Consider the following 27,828-nt stretch of genomic DNA (forward strand, 5'->3'; position numbering starts at 1 on the left):
AAAATTTCAATGTATAAAAACATTAAAATTCAAATTTTCCCATAATCATTATGATAATAATTACAAAGGCCTTGTTTTTTATTTTTGGCAATCTTTTTTCCCCTGTACACTAATGCAAATTTATTCCTTCGATAAACATTTTATGAGCATCTACTATGCTGGAGGTATCTGACTCTCATAGCTGAAGTCATTTATGTCCTACATTTTTCCCCTTAATCCTCAGAACAAGACCTTAAGGTGTAGACCTCTGTTACTCCCATCTTGCAGAATGTTGGACCACAAAAGGACCTTAGGGAATACTAGTCCAACAGAGAGAGAGGAGGACCTACCCATGATCATGAGGAACTTTGTTGACCCTGCGTCCATTTGGATCCTCTGACCCCCATTTCCATGGCTACTGATAACCCACCTCTGATGTGGAACTGAATCTGTACTACCCTAAAACAGGGCGGACTTGTAATGAATTGTCCAAATCAAGATGTTTTTTACAGTAAAAGGGGGGACTGTTATTGTCAGTGCAGAATAATAGGGGTAAATTGGGGCTATCCTGACAAACCAGAATGGTGGGTCACTCTAGATTTTCAGATTTCCAGCTCTCTGAAATATTTTGCAGGAATAGATTCCAATCAATTTCAAGTAATTAGGGGAAATAGTTTTGTGACCCTTTGTTGATTTGAGACCCTGAGCCAGGCCTGAACAGAGATGAGCAGTACTTGATCCCTGTATGGCAGGATGTTCTGTTCAAAGAGTCAGTGTGAACCCAACTCAATGGAATACAAAGCAGAACCTGAAACCATAAAAATAGAGTTGCTGATCTCCATCAGCCCAAAATTTCTGAATCAGTAGAACATCTCAGTTTTCTTCATGTTCTTGCCTGTCCTCAGAACTGATATCATTTTACTTATCTAACCAAGCAATGTGATGCCCTGCGCTGGTGCGTGAGGAGGGAAGGAATACATTGGGTTTTAGGTGGAGGAGCTGAAATGGTTCTGGAAAGAAGGCTGAGAAGATGAAACACACCAGCTTTCACAGGACGGACGAATCTATTGAGTCAGTTACCCAAGGACCGGAGGAACCTGTGTAGGTCTAAGGGTCTGCTTTGGTGTGGTTGCTGGGTTTCATATATTGAGTAATGACTGAGAACTGGAGTAGACATTTCACATAAAGGTTTCTAAGTCACAGGGCTGCCAGTTAAAGCAGTTATTAGAAAGCGCCTGCAATAACCCAGGTAATTGCTTCTGTGTCAGCCCACAGCTAGTCCTCTGCTTTACTGATGGGGACTCACTTTCCATTGTGTGTGCACACCCAAATTCCCCTGCCAAAGCCTAGATGGGGTTTAACATAGATCAATACAGTTCCACTTAGCATTCACACACATTTCTCAGGACTGCTGAGCAAAGTGTTAAAAAAAAAGTGCATTTTGTTAATAGTCTTTCTTTGACTTGTCCATCAACTAGCCTTTCACACTTTTAGTCTCGTGGCATATCCCAAACATATGCTCAGAATCCAGAATGCTAGGAAATAGCATTCTTTGAGAACTGGCCTGCTCTAGTTATAGGATAGGTTTAAAATGCAAGGAAAGCTACCATTTACTCACAGAGAGGTATAGATCACTGAAATTATTCCTGCAGATTCTAGGACTTTCTTGTCCTATACACAGCTGTCTCCCTAACTCACTCCATTTATCTATCCATCTATCGATCAGTATTGGGGATTGAGCTCAGGGGCACTTTACCAGTAAGCTACAACCCCAAATCTTTCTATTTTTTGAGACAAGGTCTCACTAAGCTGCTTAGGGCCTTGTGAAGTTACTGAGGCTAGCCTCAAACTTGCAATTCTCCTTCTTCAGTCCCTCAAGTCTCTGGGATTATAGACATGCACCACTGTGCTTGGCTCCTCTGTTTTGTTGTTGTTATTGTTGTTTTGTTTTTTCCACATCATCACGTAATACATATTGATAAAAATGACATTGGCAGGCATGTAGATCTGTCATTGTTTCTTTCGCCAAACCACCACGTTCTGTCTGTGTCAGATCTACAACTGTAGAGCTGGCAGATGAAAACAATATTGGTTGAGCCTTTGCCATGTATAGGCCAACTGCAGGGCTCTTTTTGACCATAATACCATCAGTCCCTCAGCAGCTCTTTGCAGTGAGCACTGTTGTTCCATTTTTGAAAGGAGAAAATTGAGAGTCATAGAAATGACTTATCTAAGATCATACAACCTGCAGTGAAACTGGGCTTTGACCCCTGGTCTGCCCAGTAGGAAGATCCTCCACCATCTTTCTACTTCAGTTGTGTTTGTCTAAAGGACATGCCCCTTCCTCTCCCTAACCTAGTAGAAAATCCAAATCACGGTTGAAAAATGTTATTCTCACTATTCAATGGAAAGAGCATTACAGTTATGGGTTCTTCTCTAGGCTTTAGAACCATAAACAAGTTCCTTTACTTCTCTAAGCCTCCTTTTCTTGACCTTGAAAATGGGGATGGGTTTTCCTACCCATACTGGTATTGTGAGGAAAAGATCTTGCAAAGCATCCAGCCCAGTTTGGGGCCCCTTGGAGCCCCCAACCCCACCCCCACCCCCAACCATGCAGGTGTCCACCCTGGCTCACCTTGTTGTCTTCTTTCTCCATCCTTATCATCTATAAGGCAGAGCCAGGCTCACTGTGCCCTCCTCAAGAAGTCTGGATAATTCCTCCTACTCTTCCAGGGGTGTTGGAGCAGGGCCTATAATTGTCCCATCTCATCTGACCACAGACACATGGAAGCATCTACAATACTGGATTCCCCTCAGCTGGTAATCAGAACACATGGGAAGGCACACCTGAACCCCAGGAAACAGGCACCATTATTTGCCTGCCTGAGCATGTATCTGGGCCCCATTCAAAAGGCGAACCTAGGTGATCTGAATTTTCAACAGCCTGACAGAACCAAACCAGTCAGGGAGGAAATCTGGGTGACTGAGCAGATGCCTGAGGCTTAAAGAATCAATCCTTCTAAAGCATGACCCTAGGCTTGTCACCTTCCTGCTTTAAAAATCTCCCAGGCTCCCCAGTCAAAGTCTGATTTTCTTCTCCTAATATTCAAGGCCTAAACCAACTGTTCATGTCTCACCATTCTTACGTAGATAATCAAGGTATTCTTCTTCTTAAATACATACTAGTGCTTTCAATGTGCAAGATACAAAGCACAAGTAAATATGGTAAAGACAAGCTGGCAGACACATGAAGGACACAGAAGTAAATACCACAAAGTGAGAAAAGTTGCAATAGGGAGAATCCAGAGGACTTGAGGGCGTACGGTGGAGGGGTGAAGCCCCTCATCAGGGAGGCATCAGGGAGGCCTTCCTGGGGGAGGCACCATAAGATCAAACTCTGAGGAGTGGGAATTAAAAAGACTTACCAGTTGGCAGTGAGGAAAGGAAATGCTTCAGGGGAAAAGACCAGCGTGTGCAAAAGCTCAGAGGCAAAACTACTATAGTTGCACTCCCAGAAGTAGCATTCAGATAGATTCCATACAGAGAGTTTACAGCTCTGTGAACATGGGTGAGAGAACGAGAGCAGCGAGTCTCTGGAAACAAGAACAAGCCAGGTGTCTCACCAAGTCTCAGCAGAACTTGGTGAGAAGGTAATGGCAACACATGAGACCTGAGAGGTATTAGAAGGGCAGACTGCTGAAACCAGGGAAAGAAAGGACTTTAGTACTCTTCCCTCGGCCAGGGAATGCTCATAGCCCCATCCATCCCCCATTGAAATCTTCCATGGCTCCATAAAGCCTTTCTCAGTTCCCTCATTTGAAATGAGCTCCACAGCCCTCCTCCCCTTGCACCGGGCTTTGTGCTGTTCCAACATGTCCCACCTTGCTCAGAGCTCCGTATACATTCTCCCTCTCACCAGCACCTTGGGGCTGTGTCTCTCTCTATGTCCCCTCACCTTCAGTAAGTGTTTAGGAAATGTCTCTGCTGTGAAGCAGTGTTCACCATACTTTTACAATCATCTTCTATTCTAATAAAAAAGAAAAACTTAGCACCCCTTCATTTTATCCATACATGTTTGCATAGCACCGTTTGATGTTCGTTGGGTGTTTACTGGCTGCCAAACACTGTTCTCAACATATTGCTTGTTGTAATCCCTTTAGTCCTCAAAGCAACACACACAAAAAAAAGAGTAGGTGCTCTTTTTTCTAATATAAGTTATAAAGATGAGGAAACTGAGGCACAAAGGGAAAAATAATTTGCCTAAGGTCATAAGCAGGTATAGGGCCTGAGTTTCCAATGCAGGCAGTTGGCTCCAGAGCTTCTACTCCCAGGGCAGCCCTGCTGTGCTGGGAACATGCTGCATTGGTACCGCAGTGCATTTTAGTGCATGCATCCAAGAGTTCATGCATTGGTGTGTGTCTATCATAAAACATAATACATAGAAATTTTTAAATCATGAGTTAAAAAATAAATATTTCCTAGTATTCTCTTTGAATTCTAGGAAATCATTCTGTGTACTCTTCCTTGAAAATCAGTAAATGTAGAAGATGCCAATAAATGAGAGGAAGGGAATTAAGGGGTTTTCAATGATTTCTGTATCTCATAGAAACGTCTCATACTTGTGAAGTTCCTAGCAACTGGTTGGGGGCTTCAGATATTAGTGATAAATATTCAGAGCAACCCTCAAACCTGGAGATTGGATGGAAGGAAGAAAAGGCAGGCATGAGGCCTGGGAGAATCCAGGGTCCCTGAAGTTTGTCATGGAACAACTTAATGCAGGAACTTTTTACTTGTTAAAGCTTCCTGGCTTTACTGGGGAAGAGGCTTTCACAGGCACCCTGAAACAACATAGTTTGGTCTGAAAGCTAACAATGCTGCAGGATCTGGTCCTAGTTATCTCAAGCTCATCAGAAGCTCTGATTGGAGAGTATAAGATGTCTTTGATTAATAAAAGATGAGGAAGTGGGTATTTGTTTGCTTAATAAATACAGCCTGGTAGACAAAAATCTTTCCACCGTTCAGTTCTGTAGGGGAAGGGGAGTCGTGAAAGGGGTTCCTGGAGGAGTAGCTTTGTTCAATTTAATAAGCATTTGGTGAGCACTGACCTCAGGCTCCCACGTGCTCATGCACACCATGTGTGCTGACATAAAGTATCTTTAGTCCTCACAGGAACTAAATAACAGGCAGGGCACAGTGGGGTGGACAACTTATAAATAAGGAACTAGAAGTAATTTTCCCAAGATCATATAACTAATAGGAAGCTAGACAGGCTGCAGTGGAACTCCAAAGCCCACTCCAAGAGTGCACCGTACCCCAAAAATGCACTGCATACTTTTATGTGGGGGACAGATACAGATAATTACACATATCGCAGGGCAAACACAATATTAGAATGGAAGACAAGGTCAAAGAAAGGAATGCTCCAGTCTATAGGTTTGGCTGATAAGTAGTGTCAAGGTAAATTGAGAATACTGGTTTGAACAACTGAATTTTAGCCTGAATTTTTTTAGTAAAGAAACCAGAACCAGGAGGGAAAAGTTGTTCAGAGCTTGTACTGTGGTCATTGATTCCTACTCTTTCAATTGTCTTTACTGAACTTCTAAAATAAGGCAGATAAATGGCAAACAAAGCAACTCTATAAAGTGTGGCCATGCACAGTTAAGTTCAGGGATGGGCATTAAGGTCACAGAAACTTCAAAGTCCTGCAAGATTTGGTGACTGTGAACTGAGTGGGAGTCTCTTTTGTGGACCAAATATGAAAAGCTTTTTCTTTGCCCCCAATAATCAGCAGCTCTCCATGACCTCTCCCTCTTAGAGTCCTGCCAAATTTTAGGATGCCATGGCACATCTGGGCTGCATTATGCTTCCTAAGGGTCAGTCTCTGAAAAGCCACATGGAATATGATTATGTTGGGCACCTTCTATCAATCAAGGTGGGAGAAAATAAGCAGCCCTTGCTGCCAAGTGGATGCGATGTCTTGTACTGTATACTTTTATATGTCTGTGCTTGTGTTCCCTCTCTTGTAGACGATGTACTGCACACATTGAAAGGTCAGCCACAGACAAGACGGCAAATTACCTGAACTCAAAAGTCTTGTCCCAGGCCATCACCTCCTCCTTCTGAGGAGTTAAGAGTTTGCTATAGAACTATAGGAAGCCAGGACCTTTGAATCATGACATAATAGAACCCTGGAGTCATATTGTCCTAATATTATAGAATATTGTCATATTCAACTTTCAGAACTTAAGAATCCTAGTGTGTTAAATTCCTGAAACAATTCTATTCAACAAATGTTTCTTTAGTGTGAGGTTTCAAGAATCATAAAATGTTAAGATTCTTAGAAAAGTAAAACATTCGTGTGTTGAAATTCTACAATGCCATAGGTGGAAAGGAGCCCTGAATCATTCTTTCCAACTCTCACTGCCTATTATGAGGCCCAGAGCTTGTTCCAGGCATGTTGGATTAAAAACTCTCTAATAAGAACATCATTAAGGCTCGGTGACATCACAGACGGGCCTGTTTGTAGGGGCTGAGAGATCACTCAGTCCTGACTGCTCTTTTCACCCACGAGACATTGAGACTCAGAGAGGGCAGCAGTTTTGATGGATCACATAGCCCCGTCAGAATTAGACCTCAGGGTTCCGGGCGTCTCAAAAAAAACAGGCAAACCAGGGAAGGTGCCCCTAGAGTGTTCCTGAGGTGCCTTTTGTGAGCTGCACAGACTTTTGCCTGGACCCTGCTCTTCAGAAGGAGTGTTCACCAACTCTCCCAGTGGGGGTACCAGTAGATCGCGCAGTATCGGGAGCCTCCTCCCCTGTTGATACATGTTTTATTTTGCTCCCTCCCCTTCCCCGTGTGCCTCCGAATCAATTTTCATTATTTTTTTTTCTGTCTGTGTTTGTCTTTGTGGTTCGCAGGTGCTCCCTTGCATTGTTCATCCGCTTCTTCAACCCCTATTGAGCAGTTCCCCCTCCCCGCCCCCTTCCCCTCCGGCCAATGAGAGCCAGAGGCGGTTGCTAGGCAACGGTGTGGCCCAGCCAACCCCGGACTCAGACTCTGAGGAAGAGTTTGTCCCTAATTCATTCTTAGTTAAAAGTGGCTCCGCCAGCCTGGGGGTCGCAGCAAACGGTAAGTCCCTCTCTCTTCCTAACTTTTGTGGGTTTGTTTCTTTTATTTCCTTTCATTGAAGATGCCTGCTTGGGCCGCCTGCTGGGCGGAGGGGCCCAATGCACGGTGCACATGCACGGTGGGCTTGCAGGCAGTCGGGCGCCAGGAGGCTCCGCTGGGTACAGCAATCCAGCTCCTGCTCCTGCCTGGCGTCAGAGGCTCTGTAGGAGCGTGGGGGGAGAGTGTTGCTGTCCTCCTCCTTGGCGACAGACTCCAGCAGGCAGGTGCACGGACAGAGGTGCACAGACACCACGACAGAAGCATCAGGTAGAGCTCCAGGCAGGTGAAGATACAAAGATTGGCAGGGAGCGCAATGGGGAGTCCAGATACAAATAACACTGATTGGCTTCCCACTGTGTGCCAGGGACTGTGTCAGCACTGTCACCTGTTGCTTCATTGGATTCTTACAACCCTTCCTACCAGACCAGAATTAGTATCCCCATTAACAATGAGAAAACTGAGAGAAGGAGTCCTACCTGAAGCCCAGCACTAGCTTTGAAAGTTCCGAACTTTTACACAGTCTGGAGACAGGGCTCTGAAGCCCCAGGCGGTGGCAGGGCTGAATGCTGGCTGAGACAGAGCCACTGCATTTCAGCATGGATCTGCCGGTGACCAGCTCTTTTTCTCAGCTCTGCCCTGGGTTTCTTTAAAGAGAGGAGGTGAGTTGGGGTCAGTGGGAGAGTTCCAGGCTTACCGAGTTCACCTGGGCCAAGATGCTTGCCCTGTGTTCAAAATAGAGGCCAGTCCATTTCTTTGCAAAAATGTTCTATAGGGTATCCAAGCCTCTGTGGTAGATGAGGAAGCCTGGGATCACTCTAATGGCCCCCAAACTTCCTGATTCTAGCAGAAGAAATGAGACTGTTTTCCCACAATTAATACTGTAGGTTATGTTGACATGGCAAACATTTATTTATAAGTGCCCATGCAGTACTGAGTTTCAAACAGGATTCTGGAAATGGAGGCAGAGATATGGAGAAGTATAAGGCAGAGTCCATGGGGTCTGGAATCAGCTCTGCATTAGATGTAAGCTTTATTGCTTTAGGACTTTGGAAACATCCCTGTCTTTCCAAGCTTGTTTCCTCAAGCATAAAGTGGACAATATATTAGCCAGCTCCTGATAAGCACCCATCACAGTGCCTGGGACAGAGAAGAAGTTTAGCAAATATTGATGCCTTTCCCAGGCACCTACAGTCTTCCTCTAGAGAACTTTCAGAGCCCACCTGTGAAAGCAACCCCATGCTGCCAGGCACTTAGGCAAGCTCCAAGAAGGCCTTCATCAGAGGCCCTCATTTCACAGCCCAAGGTGATAAGGGAGGATGGAGCCTACCCAGGATAAAGCCTCTGCTGCCTGAAGGAATTAGGAAATGCATCTTGGAGGAGGTGCTAGTTGGATCTGAAGGAACAGTCTGCCAGGCAGTGGTTACTATGGGCAAGAATAACTAAGAATCCTCTGAACAGAAAGAAAATGTGAAGAAAAAAAAAACTGGAACTGGGAGCCTGCTTAAACCTGGGAACCTGGGCCATAAACAGGCACAGACCCGGGAAAAGTATGGAAGGCCACATGGTTAAAGTCACCTGAGCTCCTCTGGGTACAGAGTCAATCCCCTAGCCAGGACCTCTCCCAGATTCCACTGCTGTCAAGCACCAGAGTGATCTTTGGCCTTCATGGTTATCCTCTGACAGGACTTTAGGCCCTTCCTTCTCTATGACCCACACCCAAAGGATCCTCCAGGGCCCATTCCCTGTGCTCTCTGAGGGTGGCACTTTCTTTTCAGTGATTTGGTGCCCATGTTTCAAATGATGTATGGAAACAGGAACTCTAGGCTGGGAGTAAGGAGACCTGGGTTCCAGGCCCAGCTCTGTGGCTTATTGGCTACTTGTCCTTGTTCTATTCCAGGCCTCAGTTTCCCCATCTTGCCAATGATGGAGCAGTTTCTAAGGTACTCTGGTTTTATGATTGCCATGTGGTGCTGTCAGAGTTATCTCTGCCAATAGCTTTCTTTAGCTTATTAGGAATGGGAGAAACGTTATATGTATTTATTAAATATAATATTATATATAATATATATATATATACTTTTTTATACATAAGCATTGCAGGTACAAGAGAAGGCAAGAGATTAAAGTCCTTAATCTCTCCCTTTGTTAATTAACTGAAATAGAGCAATCACTTTATTGCAAATTCTGAAGCAAGCTGAGGTGCTTCTGCATTACTGATGTGCAGGGAAGATGGGGATGGGGGACTTTGGCCTATAGATCTCTGCTCAGTTTTACACCTCAGGGCTCCTGCTCCCTGTGGGGTTCGAGACATTATTGCTTCCCTGGAGCCTTGCTCTGAGTATCACTCTAAAGATTGTTTTTAAATGTGTCCCATGCCTAAAGAGAGATTCTAGGTCCTTATTGGTCACCTGCTTTAGGGTTGGGGTCCTGGGAGAAGCCACTGCATCTGGCCTATAGCTATCCCCTGCATGCTTCCTCCTGTCCCAAGCCCAAGCCAGAAGGTCTTCTATATACTAAAGGACCTGCCAGTGCTGACATGAGTCTAGCACTAGTGAGGGACCATGAGTAGGTCCTGCTACATCAGAGTGCAGTAAAGTTGAAAGAGTTTGGTATGCTTTCTTTAAAAAGAAAGGGGGGGAAAAAGAATAAAAGAAAAAGATAAAGTATCTTAATGAGTTTATGAGCAATAGCATTTTGCTAATTATAAAAGGAATGATGCTCATTGGCATTCAGATAATCCAGAAGGGTAAAATGTGACGCACGTGTCATCCTTATTCCAGAGATAACAACATTTAACACCTTCATAGATGGCCTTAGGGATACTTATTATTCAGTGTTCATTGAAGAAGTGAATGAATGAACCAGTGAGCAAGCAATGCAAACTACACACCACTACAGGTCAGCAGAGGTGGCCCTGGAGGCTGGAGACCCAAACCTGAAACTGGACTCCTGATGTGGGACCCCAGGCAAGGTCCTGAACCTCTCTGATCATCTGTTCCTCCATCCCTGAAATGGCAGGGAGAAAACCTTCCAAGTTTGTTAAGGAATCTAAAGACAAAACTGTTTTAAAACCTCCCTAACTACACACCCTATTGCCTGTCACCAATTTAAGGTTTTAAAGACCACCCTAAACAGATCAATTACTTTAGAGCCGCTTTCCCTCAGATTTAGTTGGGAATGCATTTTAATGACAAAGGATGCCCCTCTGGCTCCTGAAGGGTGAAAATTTGGCAGCTTCCTGTGGCGAAGCTGACCTCTTGAAACCGGCCTTCCCAGCAGCCAGGCTGCCTCTCTCCCACTCCCCTGGAGGCCCGCTGCCTGCAGCTGTGTCAACTCTATCCCAAAGCTGGGACCCCAGGCCTGAGATGTCTAAGAACCACCCTGCGAAAATCCCCATGTAAAGTGCAGAGAGGACACATGGGGCATCCCAGCACAACTCACAGTCCCTGTGGAAAATAGGGCAAGTGGCTCTTTGTCATCAGGAGCCTAATCCTCCCCCAAGGGCATTCATCCAGAAACCACTGATGTATAGAAAGAAAGATTTCACTGAAATATCAACTGGTCGCTGTTGAGAAGCTAAGGAAGTGATTAGGATTAAGTAAGTATTTGTCCCTATCCCAAAGAAACTGTTCAGAATAAATATTAAATGCTTCATGAGTTGTTCTAATCTCAATTCTAAAGAGAGGGGACTTTGAAAACTTGGGAGTTAATATTTAAGAGGGTCAGAGAAGGCTGTTTAGAGTTCCTCAAAGGCCTAGGGGTGGGGGAATTGGTGTCCTAAGGTCCCCTTCTGTGAATCAGATTGTTCTTTTTGTGCATAATCTTATTTAAGATTCAGTTTATCTCTATTTCAGTGTTTGGGAAACTGAGGCCCAGGGAGTGGCTTAGACTTGCCCTTTGCCCTGCTTCTTTTAAGGGACATGGGCAAAGATTCAAAACCAAGCCTGCGTGACTCCAGAGTCATCTTTTCTTTCTGTCTTTCTTTTTTTTTTCTTTTTCATTTCACTTCCAGTACTAGACTCTGTCATTTTTGTCCCCTCCTTAGTAGAAGGCTGGAGAGGACAAGAGGAATTCTATATAAGCTGTGCCATGATGTCTCTTGTGTCCCCTCTCTGCTTTTAAAAGAATTCCTCATTGTTGGATGCCTATCACTACAAAACCTTGAAGAAGCATGTTAGAAGCATTTTATTTTGTGGAATCATTGATACCACTTATCTATCCTATGATATAACCCTGTTTTAATCTCATTGAACTAATAAAGGCCCAGAGAAGTTTATTTCCTCCTCTTAGTCACACAGCTTCTAAGTGATACAGTCAGATTTATACTCTAGGGCTGCCTGATATCACAGCAAGGAATCTTTTCATTGTGTTTTTGTGAAGACTTCAGGAGTTTCAGAGGCAAATCAGATCAGAGAACTTAGACATTAAATTTTGTCATAGCTTCCAAAAAACAGGACTATCCCTGACTCCCCTCCACTCCACCCCAGCCACCCCAGCACCAGATCCTTCCTGCCTCTCCTTAGAAAATTTCTCACAGTCAGCATCACTATTGTTTGGCAGTTTGATTGACTTTCTAGGGTCTTAAGCAGCTGGGATTATTTTGTTTTGACTTCCAATCCAGTGGAGGAGTGTTTATTTTTCTTTTCAATGGGAAACACTGTGTATATGTAAGCTCCTTCTAAAAGTGTTTTCTTAAAACAATATAAAAAAATTCAACTTAATTTAGAACCTATTCTGAGTCCCTGGGGGGAGACTGCCCAGGTCCCTCCAAGTCAGTTTATAAAATGCCTGTTTCTAAATGTTGAGGAAAGTGTCCAGTGAGATTTGTTTTTTTTCTCCTTTCACCAAGAATTTCATGGAACCTGCTTCTGTTGTTCTGCACCAACTGCAGTTTCTCTGGTCTGCTGGCTTAGCAAGTTGCGAGGATAAAGGGTAAAGTCTTCAGGCAGTTTGGTTCACCATTGCTCTCAGCCCTTGCATCAAAAGACCTTTGTTGGTAAATAAATTTTTATTGTACCAGCTGTATAGAGAAACCAACTTCCTTACTCTTGGTAGCGAGATAAATTGAGTTTTTCCTTTATTCATACATTCCTGATGACATTTTAAATGCTTATGGGTGTTTTTCAGAGAGATGGGGGGATCATATTCTAAGCAGAAAGACCCTAGACAAAAGTTATAGGTCAAGCTGAGCGCGGTGGCACACCTGTAATCCCAACAGCTCAGGAGGCTGAGATAGGAGGACCATGAGTTCAAAGCCAGCCTCAGTAATGGCAAGACACTAAGCAACTCAGTGAGACTCTGTCTCTAAATAAAATACAAAATAAGGCTGGGGATGTAGCTCAGTGGTCGAGTGTCCCTGAGCTCAATCCCTTGTACCAAAAAAAAGAAAGAAAGAAAGAAGGAAAGGAAGAAAGAAATTAAATTAAGTTATGGGGTCAAAATTCCTTAAATGAAACTGTGGAAATCAAATGCATTTCAGAATTCAGATATTTTCAGATTTAAGGGGAAAAAAAAAAGCTTAAAGACTACTGTAAGTTCAGGTTTTTTGCCACCAGATGAATTTTAGTAAAATATTTGATCTAGCAGTTTGGGGTTTTTGTTTGTTTGTTTGTTTTGGTTTTGGGGGGTACTAGAAATTGAACTCAGGGGCACTCAACCACTGAGCCACATCCCCAGCCCTATTTTGTATTCTATTTAGAGACAGGGTCTCACTGAGTTGCTTAGCACCTCGCCATTGCTGAGGCTGGCTTTGAACTCACAATCCTCCTGCTCCCGACTCTGGAGCCATTGGGATTACAGGTGTGTGTGACCGAGCCCGAAAATTGGAGGGGGGGGGGTGGTGCAAAGGTGGCTAATTTGTGATAATACTGAATTGTGCCTTTTTTTTTAATGGGGGAACAAAGACTCAGAAAGGTTTAGTAACCAGACCGCACGATACAGGTGTAAGTCTCTGGCTGGGCAGCTCTGTGGAGCACTTGTTGTTTACTCATAATTACTGCCTGGAAAGGCCTCACCCACTCTGCTTGGCAGCGAGAGCTTAGAGAACTGCACAGCATGCTGGCCAGCCTGCAGGCCTGGGAGCTGAGGAGGCAAGAGGCCTAGTTGTCATTTCTCCAAAGTCGAGAACTTGGCCAGCGTGAGTTCTTCAGGAAGTGTTCCTGCACCCTCTCTGCTGTGGTGTCCCACTTCTTGGATGCCCGACTGTCTTTCGTAGACTCCTGCCTGCAGTCTGAGCCCTGGTTATTCACGTGTCTGTACTCCTCATCTAGCTCCAAGTTCCTGGAAGGAGGTCTGGGTCACACTGTACCTCCTGCACGCCCACAGTGCCTGGCACCTAACTTCAAAATTAAAAATCAAAATGAAACTGAAAAATAAGTTGATTTCCCTTTCTCCCTCCTTTCTCCCAGCACCCCTCCCATGCACGTGCAAAACCACCACCCTAAAAATAGCACACTGAGCCACCATACATGGTAGAATGGTGGAGATTCATGGAGATGAAGCAATTTGCCCAGCTACGGAGCTAAGATTCAAAGCATGGCCCAGACTTCAGGGCCCGTTCCACTCTGCCAGGTGCTCCCGAGCCAGACAAGCCCTCACCTGTGGCCTCCCACCAGGGGCAGACAATTATGCCCCCTAATTGGGGGCAGTGGGGACACCCTCACAGGGGTCACTTGTGTTTTATGTAGTTTACAAAGCCCTTTTTCATACATTCCCCCAGGCAAACTCTAGTGACTCTAATTTAATTGCCACATTGGCTTTCTAGGAGGTAAGGCTTCTTCCTGACCTCACAAAATAAGCAGGTCACACTTTGAATTAATGTAACTGAACATCCTGGGAGAACCAGGGCCCTCTAATTAGTCACTCACGTGACTGGATTGCAGACTCTCTGCAGCTCCCTTTCCATTCATTTTCCCCCAAATGCCATTGCATTAAAAAGTACAGAAATAACAATTTTGGTGTATGGCTTGATTGGATCTAGGAACTCCCAGACCACCCCTTGAGGAAGGCACATTAACCATGCATTCCAGCTCTACCATCTGGAAACTAAGCCTGGTTTGTGTCCCCATTGAAATGTTAGTGGCCTGCTCCACAGAGCCCTTGTGAACACCACATTTTTTTTTTTTAAAGACCAGGCATTGAACCCAGGGGCACTTAACCACTGAGCCACATGCCCAGCCCTTTTATTTATTTTATTTAAAGAGAGAGTTTCACTGAGTTGCTCAGGGCCTTGCTGAGTTGCTGAGGCTGGCTTTGAACTCACAATCCTCCCGCCTCAGGCTCCCGAGCTGCTGGGATTACAGGTGTGTGCCACTGCACCCAGCTAGGTCACCACATCTTAAAGCATCTCCTGACACTTTGGGGCCCAGATTGTTAAAGGTGCACCTGAAAGAAAGTCAAGGAGCATTTGAGAGATTAGTATAACTAACATTTGTGCAGCCATTTTATTCTCAAAGCTTTGTTCACACTTATCATCTTGTTGGATCTACAGAACAGTAAGGATGGCTGCGTGGGGACAGTGGTGGAGCCTGGGACACTTGAGTAACAGATGTAGAACACGGAGCACCTGAGAGAGCTCCCTTGGGCTGCACAGCTCTGAACCCGCTTTGGATTTCCTCACAATGGTCCATCTGACCTGGGAAGGCCCTGCCATCCATGTAAGCTCAGCTTTCCAGTTATAACCTATCTGGAGAAACCCTCCCAGTCTAGCATGGAAAGCTGCTTTTTGAAGAGACCTGTGCCTGGGAACAAGGCACCTGGCTTTTTTTTTTTTTCTAATTTTTAAAATTCTTTTTAGATATACATGACAGTAGAGTGTATTTTGACATTTTATACATACATGGAGTATAACTTCCCACTCTTGTGGTTGTACCTGATGTGGAGTTACACTGTTGATGTATTCATATATGAGCACAAGAAACTCATTCTTACTATCTTTCTGACTCATTCTTACTATCTTTCCCATTCCCATCCTCTCTCCCTTCCTTCATTTCCCTTTGTCTAATCCAATGAACTTCTATTCTTCCCACACAAACACCAGAATCTGCATATCAGAGAGAGTATTTGGCCTTTGGCTTTGGGGCATTGGCTTATTTCACTTAGCACGATGGTTTCCAATTCCATCCATTTACTGGCAATGCCATAATTTCTTTCTTCTTAATGGCTGAGTGATATTTCATTGTATATATAGGCCACATTTTCTTTATCCATGCATTTATTGAAGGGTACCTAGGTTGGCTTCATAGCTTAGGTATTGTGAATCGAGCTGCTATAAACATTGATGTTGCTATGTCACTGAAGTATGCTGATTTTAAGTCTTTGGGGTATTAATGGAGGAGTGGGGTAACTGGGTCAAATGGTTGTTCCATTCCAAGTATTCTGAGGAATCTCCATACTGCCTTTCCAGAGCAGTTGCACCAATTAACAGTCATGTATGAGTATACATTTTTTTCCCACATCCTCACCAACATTTATTGTCACTTATATTCCTGATAATTGCCATTCTGACTAGAGTAAGAGGAATCTCAGTGTAGTTTTAATTTGCTTTTCTTTAATTGTTAGAGATGTTGAACATTTTTTCATATATTTGTTGACCGATCATGTTTCTTCTGTGAAATGCCTGTTCAGTTCCTTTGCCCATTTATTTTGCCCAGTTCATTTATTGATGGTTATTTGGTTTTTTCTGAGGACATCAGAAACTATTATTTCACCTTGCAAGAGCCTTGTCCCTTAGCTTTCTAGTCTGGGCAGTGAGAGAACTGGATTAAATCAACATTTAATCTTTTTCCTCTGTGTGTCTGTCACTGGCATAGTCTGTACCATGGTGGTGCACCCACCTACACTGTCATTTGTGTTCCTTTAGACTGACTCTTTTTCAAACTTTTTAACTTATTTTAGAAGGAAATTGCATATTACCACTGTGACTCGCTTGCCATATGGCAAGCGAATGCCTTGCCATAAATAGAAGGTAACTTTAAAAATAAACACAATGAAAACTGGTTATCTCGTCTGGCAAGAGACTGCTCAAGGACACAGAGCAGAACTTGCCTCTCTCTGTTAAACAGGGACATTGGCAAGTGTGAGATGTTAAAAACACCAGCAGCAAACTGAGACTGCTTCCTTCCATCAGTCAAAGGGCTGAAAAAAAATGGAAGCTATCCCTCCTGTGACTCCATGTTCCTTAAGGCTCACTCCAGGGGATGCTGGAAAATCTCCTCCACAGGGTGCACAGCTCCATGACTTTTTCTAATCCACTCTCCGAGCTTTTACTGCTACCCTACCACCTGCCTGCTCACCTTGAGAATAAACATCTCATTCTGCTCCCAGAACCCACCCTGCTGTCCCTCTCCTGAGGGAGCTGTTGGTTCCCACCTTCCCCTCACAGCCTCTGGCCCTCTGCCCCTGTCATCAGGTCTGAGCTGGGTGCTTTGAGCTCAGCTGGATCCTCAATTACTGGTTAATGACTCCAGTGTGGACCAGGAAACCACGTGGCTCCCTCTTCTCCCCACTCCTTCTTTACCTCCTCCCTCTCCCTCTGAACTGCCATTATTTATAGAGGTGTTTGAAGTTAAACAATGAAAAAACAATTCCTTCTGCTTCCCAAGGCCTAAAAGGACCAAGACCTGAAGAAAAGCAGAAATGGCACAATGTGCACCATGGTAGGAAAAGATAGGCTATGGAGGTCTACAGGTCCTTGTTCTGCTGTGCACCACGGGCAATTGACTTAACCTCTCTGGGCCTCAATCTCCTCTTCTGTAGAGATTGATTTTAATAGGACTTCACAAAATTCTTGTGAAAATGAGAAAATATGGAAAAGGCTTCTGGCACCATGATTGCTACATTGTAAGTACCCAGTGAACGCATTTCCTCATTCCCTTCATGGAACCCAAAAATGTTTGGCCCAATATCCTTGGAAAGAAGACCCATTTCAACACTCTTACCCCTCCAGGCTTGGAAGAGTCTCCACAATTAATAGCTTGGCCTGGGAACCCTGAGCTTGGATCCCCTCCCCCTCCTGGGTGATTTCCAGAGATTTGGGGAAGGGAGGCGGGGAGCCCAAGGCATCAGCTAAGCAAACACAGCAAGGGGTCTTAGAGACAGCTCTGAGCCCCTATGCCCCTGCTCTGCTTCCTTTCCCCACCATCCCAGCAGCTGAGTGTGATGTTTGGTACCCGATGAAACTGATGTGTTTTCCTCCTGGTCAGCGGCCTTCCCCCTGGAGTTGAAAGGAGAGGAAAAGGACTGGTAATTCGTTTATGCTCCATTCCTCCGCCCCTGGTGGATTGTATTTCTATAAATAACTTGGAGAGCTGCTGCACTGGCTGGCCAACCATCAGTAGTACGCACACTGAGCTTCCAGAAGCCTCTCTGTGGAAGCTCGCTGTGGATGGCGGGGGACATACCTGATAAACTGGTGTCTCCTCCTCCTACCTGTGTGACCTCACCATGCTCAGCTCTCCGGCCCAGGTGCCCATCTCTAATGGGGACTAAGCAGAGCAGTGTGGGGGTTTCAAAGGTGGCACAGGATAACATCAAGGACAGCGGTGCTTCGAGTCTCCTTTGTATCTCCCCTGTGAGTCTCTGCTCTTGCTCTTTGTCAAAGAATGCAGAACATTTTCAGGGGGTGAGAAGGTTATCGGATTCAAACTGAAGTTGTTATCACCCATCTGCTGTCATCCTGAGAAGGAGCACAAGTGCAGGTTGAGATGATTCCTAGCTATCTGCTCACTCTGCACGAGGCTGCTTCCCTTAGCCAGAGTGTTTCCTGCTGTCTTCTTTTCTCCCTGGCTCCTTGCCTCCTCTTCCTCCCTTTAGTCTATCCCTCACACTAACCAGAGTGACCCTTCCAAAGCCCAGATTCTAGCAGCAGCTGGGGTCTCCACAGTCAGCAGTCCAGGCTTTTCTTCAGATGCCCTCCCTTCCCTCTGGCTGCCAACCTGGGTGCAGACATGACACAGTTCTTTAGGGGACGGAGAGCAGGGCCTGTGACAAGTGTCCATCAAGACTAGGAACAAAGGCTTCTGAACACAACACAACCTCTGCTGGGAGCCATCAGCCAAGTAGGTATGACAAATTTCTTGCCAGCTTACTCCCATGCTGCCTAGTGGAAGGACTTCTGAAAGGTGACCTTGCTCAAGGACCAGGGCAGGATCCGTGTTTAGGGTGTTCCCCCTTTAGAATAGGGCGGTTTAGCATAATAGGAGATTAGGGTGTTCCCCCTTTAGAATAGGGCAGTTTAGCATAATAGGAGATTAGGGTGTTCCCCCTTTAGGGCGTATCCTGCTGCTGAGTTCCTCTTGAGTGCTTAGGGTCAGACAGTATATTTTGGGAGACAGAAGCCCATGCGGAGTGGATTTGGGCAGAGTAGTGGATTCCCCCAGAACGTGTTTGTGAGTTCGGGAATAAAGAATTGCTATTTGAATCTACAAGCTGTGTGGAGACTGGTGATTTGTGCCCAGCCAGAGACTGCGGCAAACCTCACTAATAAAGAAAGCAGGGGAGGCCAGGTATCCGTGGCATGTGCCCGTTATTCTAGCAATTTATAGGCTGAGGCAGGAAGATCGCAAGTTCAAGGACTGCCTCAGTGACTTCAACTAGGTGAAGCCCTGTCTCAAAATAATGATAATAATAATATAAAAAAAAGGTCTGGGGGTATAGCTCAGTAATAAAGCATCCCTGTGTTCAATCACCATTACAAAAAAGAGAGAGAGAGAGAACAAGGAAGGGTGTTTATGATTTAGACTGATATAGGAAGAAATGGGTCTTGTTCACCCTTAAAACCAGTTCAGTTCAGCAAATTATGATTAAGGACCTAGTGTGTGCCGGCACCCCCGGAGAATAGTAAGCAGCCATCTTGCACCTTGATCACTGGGGAGAAAGACACACACAAACAGCTGTAGCCTGTAGCAGACATGGTGGGGGGAAAAAGTCAGGGATGCACCAGGGTATATGAGGCGGTTGGATGGAAACTTCCTAGAGAAAGAAGGAACTCCCCAAAAGACAGGCAAGCTTATACATTCAGATTTGTTTGGCTTGATGTTGACATATCACCTCCCATCCAATGATGATGATGATAATGATGATGATGATGATAATAATAATAATAATAATAATATCAGTTATTTGTGTATAGCCAAACACTCTCCATCTAATTCTGAAGTCAGAAAGTGTTTATTTCCTCAAAAATCTATTAGTTCATTCATTCATTCACCCACTCATTTAGCAGATTTTTTCCTGTGAGTGCTCTGTGTGACCAGAATGGACTCTGGTCAGACTGCCTGTATTTCCTACCTGACCAGCCAGGTGCTCAGGGGACAGGGAGGGAAGCACTGAGATCCACTGCAGGGGCCAGTGAGGGGAGGGGAGCTGTCTTCCTCCCTGAGGAAAGAACAGCCCCAAGCCCCCTCTACCTCACCTCAGGGAGTAGCTCTTTTGTGGACTAGAGTTTCCTGGAGTGGATGTAGGAATGGGTGAGCTTCTCTCCACTCATGTCAGGGCCCACCTCAGCAACCGGCGGGTGGGGGGTGGGGAGGTGTCTCATCTTCCCTTGTCTTGTGTAGCAGAAGAGCAAATCCCACCATTCAGCTCCTGCAGGGTGCCAGGGGCTATGCTGGGTACTTTGCCTTTCCCACCTCATTGAATATGCCAGAAGATTGGAAGGTTCTGGAACAGAAGAATTAAGCGTAGGTTTAAATTTATTTTGCCTCCGTCATTATTAGCTATGATCTTCAGCAAATGATTGAAACTCTGATTTTCATTTTCTTCCTCCAGTATAAAATAGGGATAATAATACCTACTTCATAGGTGTTAGAATTCAATGCAAAATTACATTTGCGAAGTGCCTGGTTTGTGCAAAGTCTTAAACAGAAGTTTCTATGATTATCATTGCTCTGGTTATTGATATACTGAACTGAGTATCCAAAAGCTGCAACCTGCCCAAAGTCACACAGACAGTAAGGGGCATTTTTCATCCAGGTGTGCCTGACTCTTCAACCCAACCTCTTGTCACCCCACCAGGCTACCTTTCGTCATCCAACAACCATCGTCCTCCTTTCTTGACAGCTCTCAGGAAGCCACAGAATCTAAGGGAACCTCCAAAGCAGATCAGAGGGTTCTTTTTCCTGCCCCGTGCACAGAGGATAAGGCTACATGCAATCTTGGCAGCAATCCCTAGCCCCTGGCCAGAAGCCCCCTGAATGGAAATTGCTGAGTTGCACTCGGATGCTCCCAGCTCTTTTAAAACACTCACTCCTATTGGGCCCCTGTGTGGGTGACAAGATGATGCATGAGGTCTGGCTAAGCAGCTTATTTGTCTGAGCTGGTGATGGTCTTTGTCCTGAGGTGGGTTAATGGTAAGGGGCAATGGCCCCTTAAGGCCTGGACAATGGGCAGGCTTCTCAGGTCATCGAATCACTCAGCAGAATGGTGCTGAGCCCCTCAGAGCACGGGAGGCCTCTGCCCCTCTACTCCCTGCTAACCCTGCTCATCAGCTGGACATGACTCCCCTCCCCACAAGGAGGAACACTGGAATAAAGGGGATAAAGCAGTAGAGAGCATTAGAATGACAAAAGATGAGTGGAGGAAGCCGAGACAGCAAAGGGACAGTGATAATTCCCAACTTCCCGCCTGAACCCTGCCCTCCACCCTGTGCTGGGCTCCCCCTCCACAGTTCAGCCTCATGCCTAGCCACGCTAGACCTGGTTCCACAGCTGCTCCTTTCACTGCCAGCACTAAATGCTACAGATTACAGTCGGAACTTTCTGTCCTGGCAGTCATGGCCTGCTGGAATTCACCCCTTCCCCTCCTGTTTGAACCTCTCTGATCCTCCCCAAAGCCCCACTCAAGTGAGGACATCATATGGCCTTCACCACCTGCTTCAACCGAAGCAGTTCCCTTTTATGAGTTCCACATTTGCTTCTCATGAAGATCCTATTTAAAGAACACTTCTAATATTAGGATTTTTTAAAGTATAAAAACCACTGATTTATATCATCTCTCTCTTTATGTGGAGAGGGGGAGCTGAGATTCAAGGCCAGGCCTTCTCCTTCTTACGAAGTGCCTGGCTAGTGCAAAGTCTTAAATAGAAGTTTCTATGATAATTGTCATTGCTCTAGTTACTGATATACTGAACTGAGCATCCAAAAGCTATAACTTGCCCAAAGTCACACAGATTTTTCTCAATGGGTGTGTTCATTCATTCATTAAAAAGATGTCTGGAGTCACTTACTGTGTGTCCCTAGGACCTGAGTATCACATACAGCCCTGTTGAAGGGCCAAGAAGGCAAATGTGAAAGTGCCCATTGACTTTGGCCTCTGGCTGGCCACTGGGGACCTTAGGAAGGGCATTTCCAGGGTGCAGAGGATTGAGAGGAGAGAAGGCAATGAAGATACTTGACTCAAGAGGTGGATCCTGGTGTCACAGAATATTTGCTCATTACAAAGGGACAAAGGAACAAGTGGAGAACTAATTATAGTGGGGAAGCATTTTGAGCCATCCCGGTACCGTGCAGTAAGTACATTTCATCGCACACGAGGTATGCTGGCCAAAGAGGTTTAACTTAAATCTAATCATGAGAACACCATCAGAGGTTTCCAGAACGTGGGGCGGTCAGTGAGACAACTGGCCTGGACTTTGCAAACAGGTCAGTATCATGAAAAAAGGAATGCTAGGTGACTGGGTGGGTGGGAGGCTCCTGCAGATGGAAAGAGACTAAGGAAAATAAACCAGACTCGGAAAGTCAAGGATTGAATATTTTCTCTCCTATGAGTAAGCTAGAGAGAAAAAAAGGAATAAAAGAAGGGGATCTCATGAAAATAGAAGGGAGATCAGCAGAGTAGAAGATGGGGCCCAAGATGGAAGGGGTAGGGAGGAGGATAGGGGAAGATCTGAGGCATGAAGTTGAACAAAGTGTGCTATATGCATATGAGCATATGTCAGTGCATTCCAATTTTACATTTAACTATAATATACCAATTAATAAGTAAACAAACAAATAGAAGGAAGACCAATATAATAGAGGAAAGGGATGGGCTGCAGAGAAGGAAGGGAAGGGAATAAGGTAGATTTAAGGATTAAATGGAGAAAATGATGTCACATGAATTCATGAATATGCCAAAATGAGCCCCACCATTATGTAAAACTATGATGCACTACATCAAAAAATTTAAAAAATTTTTTTTTAAATATTAACAGAATACAATTACCAAATGCAACCCCTAATCTTAATTGGATCCTGAATTTTTTTAAGGTCATAAGAAAGACATTTGAAAAGAACTGAGGACGCTTTTAGGTGAGGCATGTATATCAGGTAATATGGTGGGACACTTCTTCGTTTGCTCAGTGTGCTGCGATGCTCTTACTCTTAGGTGATGTTTGCAGATGTGAACTGTACCGATGCCTACAACTCTCTTTTAAATAGTTCAGTAAAAAATTAAATATCCATAGAAATATAGCAACGTGACAACATATTAGCAATTGATAGGTTTAGATGAAGAGTACATAGGTGCTTTTGTGCTATTCTAACTTTTCTAAAGGGTTGAATTTTTTAAAAATAAAAAGGATACCTTATTTGGGTTGGAGAGAGATTAGACAGTAACATCTGGGTTTGGGAAAAGGGTTTCTTGCGATGGGTGAGACTGGATGCTTTAAGTAGCAACCCTCCCCCGCCCGCATTCCCTTAGATATAGGGACCTCTGAAACTTTATAGACACTCTGCAGTTGTGGTGAGCCAGTCCTCGCTGGGCATGGAGGGGACTTCCGCAAGGCACTAGAGCTGGTAATGGGAACCACATTGGCGGGGGTGTGGGGAGCCCCACCCCAGAAATAGCCTTTCTATGCCGAGGTAGGACAACTGGAACAAATTATGTGCATTCATACTTGTTAAACTGCCTTGGCACCAGAAGTGATCCTCGTAACCTGAGCTTTCCAGCGGTGCGGCCATAGTTAAAGTTGGGTCAGCCTTGTCCCCACACCCTCTCTGTTGGAGGTTTATGGCTACAGCATAAAACAATTCAGCATGAGCTGAAACATGAAAAACTCCTCCAGATTGTAAAGGCAAACTTTTCTTTTTAAAGTTTTCTAGGGAGGTAGCATTTGGGAATAAAATCTTTTTGGTCCCCTTCTGCTTTTCTAATCTTTGGCCAGGCCCCCAAACACCCTGCCTCCACCCTATCCCACTCCCCACTTTAAGCCCAGACCATAATCCAATCAGACACAGAAGCTGCTGCATTCTGTGGTTAAAGGGTTCTGTTGTGCCTGTTTCCGAGTTTGAGCCCTGAAGCTGTATGGCCTTGGTCAAGTTGATTCCTCTCTCTGGGCTTCAGCCTCTTGGTTATTTATAGACAATGTTTATTATAAGATTTACTACAAGATTTCCCAGTCCTATGGTGATATGATTATTGAATGGCTGGAGCCTATACACACGGTAGGCACTCTGTCAGTATTGTCTTATTGATTATCAGAGCATGTCAAATTTGTGAAGCTCTATAGATAGTAGTCATCATATTTTGGTAATGAAGAAGTTTGTCCAAAATTATTATTGTTTTTAGCTGAAAGGTAGCTAAAGTTCTTGGTGGAAGAGAACTCACATGGAAAATCCCAGGAAAGGGATATGATTTTATCTTTTCATTAAGTGTTCTAAGTAAAATAGAGGCTTTGAAGTCTGATAGGCCTAGGTTCAAACCTGAGCTTTGCCACATGCTGCCAGAAGGTCCCTAGGAGATGAGAAGACCCTTCTGAGTGAGCAGAATAATCCCAGCCCAGCAGGGTAGAGGGGGGCTCTCTGAATAGTCCTGATTCAGAGAGCAGGAAGGCTCCTGATGTCCAGACCCATCTCTCAAGAGCTGTTCTTGGGCACCAGGAACTACAGACCAAGGGAAGCCAGCCAACATCTAAATCCCAGACTGTGGGATGGAGGATGAAAACCACTGTGATTCCTGCCCTTTTGAAGTTGCCTCAGCCGAGCCCTTTAAGCTACTCGTTGTTTGCAGGGCTATGAGGATGTTGAGGATGAGAAGAAAGTTCCATTTGTTATTTCAGAGCAAGGCAGCTGCCTCAGATAGGACACACCGGTTCCTTCCGAGCCTAGGCTCCTAGATGTGTGTTCAGGGGAGAGAAGAGTATTCACCCGCCTTCTTCTTTCAGCAGATGCGGTAGGGATAGACAGGAAGTGTGGGCCAGAGTTGGGTGTCTCCTTTACTTTTACCTGAGTCATGACTGAGAACCCCACCCTGCTTCTGTTCAGGTTTGCATCTTGATCTGCAACACCACAGAATAGGCCAGTTTACCCCAGGCAGGTAGACGTACCCATCTCAGCTCAGCGCCTCACAGGTTGGGTGACACTACTGGAAAGTCACTCTGCCTCCTGGGTCTTCACCTCTAAAGGAAAAAGACCACCTGCTCTGCTGGCCTCTCCAGCCTCTGTGAAATGAGGCAAGTGACAGTCTGAGTGCTCAAAAGGACAGGTATAGGAAAACAGCCCCATTAGCATGCCTGCTATAACACGCCCCCCCCACACACACACACCTTCATGCAACAGGCATTTTGCCCAGAAGCTGTACATAAACAGAGTATGCGTTACTCTGGTAATTGGTTAGCAGAATATTTAGTAAAGAGAAGCATTTTAAGTACAGGACAGGGGATAGAGAAAACCAATATTTGTTTAACATCTGTCACTCTCATTTTTTTTTAAATAGTTTTTTTTTTTTTTAGTTGTAGATGAACAAAACCTTTATTTATTTATTTTATGTGGTGCTGAGGATTGAACCCAGTGCCTCATGCATGCAAGGCAAGCGCTCTACTACTGAGCTACAGTCCCAGCCCTTGTTACTCTTAATTTATTCTGGTGTTGGCATCTAGATTCTTGACTGCACATTTTTGCACATTCACCGTAGCACACCTAGATTGTCAAGACTTTCCAACAGGTCATCTGCACTATCACTAAAGATCTAGGTTCAATTCCCTACTAAAAAACAAAATTGTTTTTTTACTTATGCTTTGAAACTCACCACTCCTCTGAACAGATGAATCTTTATGACTGGCAATGAAGAGATGTGTATTTGCTGAATGTGAATTTCTCTTGGTGAAGCAGAGGAATATATATGAAGAGGGACAGATGGCCTTGCTTCCTGCCCATTTGCAGGCTGGGTTCAGAGTTTCCAATCTGTGTTCCTTGGAGTCCTTGAGTCTGCCAGTTTCACCCACCCAGCCCAGCACCTCGCTCCAGGACATCCTTCCATTTTCTGTCTCACTTCTTTAAGATTCTTCTCAGAACATGTCTCATGCTTCAGAACATACCTCCTCTACTACTAGAAAATGGCCTAAAAGTTGGAGTATGAAATCACCCCCTTCCTTCAGGGCCTCCTGCCCCAGCTTGAGGACTGCTGTCCCTGCTCACCAAGGAACAGCTCAGTTCCTGTCTGAAAGGTGCCTGTTAATTAAGGATCTTTAGCTAAAGTCCCCTTCTTAGGGCTAGCAGCAGATGCATAGTTCTGGAAAAGTGCCGCAGTCTCTGGCTGGGCACAAATCACGAGTCTCCACACAGCTTGTAGATTCAAACAGCAATTCTTTATTCCCGAACTCACACCGGCCGTCTACAAACACGTTCTGGGGGAATCCACGTTCTCTGCCCAAATCCACACTCTGCCCAAATCCACCCTCATGGGCTTCTGTCTCCCAAAATATACTGTCTGACCCTAAGAACTCAAGAGGAACTCAGCAGCAGGATACGCCCTATTCTAAAGGGGGAACACCCTAATCTCCTATTATGCTAAACTGCCCTATTCTAAAGGGGGAACACCCTAATCTCCTATTATGCTAAACTGCCCTGGTCCTTGAGCAAGGTCACCTTTCAGAAGTCCTTCCACTAGACAGCATGGGAGTAAGCTGGCAAGGAGATTGTCATACCTACTTGGCTGATGGCTCCCAGCAGAAAAGGACTAAAGAATCTGTCCCAAAGACCCCCATGGAATCTCACACCAGCTTTGAAGGGAGGGTTTGGTCAGATGCAAGTCTGGTGGGATGTGCCCAGTGCACTGGGAAGCCATGAGCTCTCCAAGCCTGCCAGGGGTTCTCCTGGGAAGACAGTGACCCGAGGGGCACAGCTGTGGGGCCACTAGAAGTGGCTTCATGTTAATACTCTCCCCTGTGTGGCCACACCGCACTGGGAAATTCCCTCATTGAGCCTTATTTTTGTCTTTTGCAAAAGAGGGATAATAATTCTTACTTGGGAAGAGAAGGGAGTGGGAGGCAGTTGGGAGGACAAATCCTCCAGGCACAAGTCCCCCAGCCTTCTGGCTCCTTGAGGCCAGACTGCTGCCTGCTGCCTTGCACATGTGAAGCACTGAAGGCTGGGGGCCGGGGTCTGCCCTTGCACCGAGGAGTGCCAGCTGGTAGCCTGGTCCTGTGGTACTATCCCCCAGGCTGTCCCCAAAGTGGCTGACTCCATGCTTCTCCATGTTTAAAAGACCTCATCTTCAATTCTCACTCCTGCTTTGGGACAGGAACAACTCCATCACAGGAGTGTCATGAGGCTCTGTGTACAAAAGCATTAAGAACAGCACCTGGCACACAGTAGGTTCTCAGAAAATGTTCAATCGTACAGAACAGAAAGCTGGTTAAAGACAGGCCAGGAATGTGTCTGGGTTTTGTCAGAGACAGCTTCTACCCACTTCAGGGACAGCTTTGTGAGGTGAGAATGAGTCAGGGCAGCCTCGGGCTCGGGGAGAGCCTGCTCTGGATTGTGCAACACATCGGGGTGCGCAGAGAGCCAAGCAGTCTGTGTCCCCAAGTCCACCCTGCCACAGCACCTGCTTCTAGTGGGCTCCTGGCTGGCACCCTGCCAGCACTTGCCTTCCTGCCTCCCTCCAAGTCATGTCTAAATGGGTGTCGCCAAGACCTGACCAGAACAGCCCTCCTCTGTGTGGGTGCTTCTTCTGCACCCGCTCAGCAGCCTGGCCGGAAGCTTTAGGGGGGCCTAGGCCTTTGCATGTGGACCCACCTGCCAGTCCCTGATGGGCCACTTTCTGTTCCTGGTGCACACCTGGCCCCTTTCAGTTTTCCTAGGAGCTCCTTTGCCGGCACATAGGGTGCTTAGTGCATCGTGTCTCTGGCCTCATTTCATCTTTACAGCAACTCCAGGACACCAGCTGGGTTCCCTTTTTACAGGCAAGGCAACTGAGGCTTAGAGAGGTCACATGAGTTGCCTGAGGTCAGTCAGCTAGCAAGCGGAAGGCCCACAGTCTCTGCACCACCCTGCTGTGGGCTCCATGATGGAGTCTCAGGGCCCCACTGGCTTCGGGGGACACGCCTGCTCAGGTACTCACAGTGCTGGCTGTTTGTTCACTGTTCATTTGACAAAGTGGGGCAATTTGTCAGGTTCTTTGGGTAAGTCTCTTGGGCAAAGGGGCTCTGAGAGAGGTAGCTCTTAGTTCTCATGAAGCAGGGCTTGAGAGGGGCTATTTCTGGCCGGCCTAGGACCAGGGACAAAAGCAAAATCAGCTGCAGAGATTGGGGTAAGTGTGGGGCTTGTCAGAAAGATAATCTCCCCACACCTGTGTCATGGAAACACAATCCAGGGCTCTGAGATGCACGTCTGTCACCAGGGTGTCCCCAGGGTGACCTGCCCAAGCGTATCCCAACCAGTAGGGATCAAGTTACAGGGCCCTTTCTCAGGGCCCTTGAATCCT

General features: G+C 45.6%; 1 pseudogene; it reads left to right on the plus strand.

Moving 5' to 3' along the window:
• LOC143387807 (teneurin-4-like) overlaps window positions 1-27,828 on the plus strand; it is a 333,926-nt pseudogene that overhangs the window by 52,907 nt on the left and 253,191 nt on the right.

Source organism: Callospermophilus lateralis, unplaced genomic scaffold, assembly GCF_048772815.1.
Source record: "Callospermophilus lateralis isolate mCalLat2 unplaced genomic scaffold, mCalLat2.hap1 Scaffold_314, whole genome shotgun sequence".
In the NCBI taxonomy this organism is placed as follows: domain Eukaryota; kingdom Metazoa; phylum Chordata; class Mammalia; order Rodentia; family Sciuridae; genus Callospermophilus; species Callospermophilus lateralis.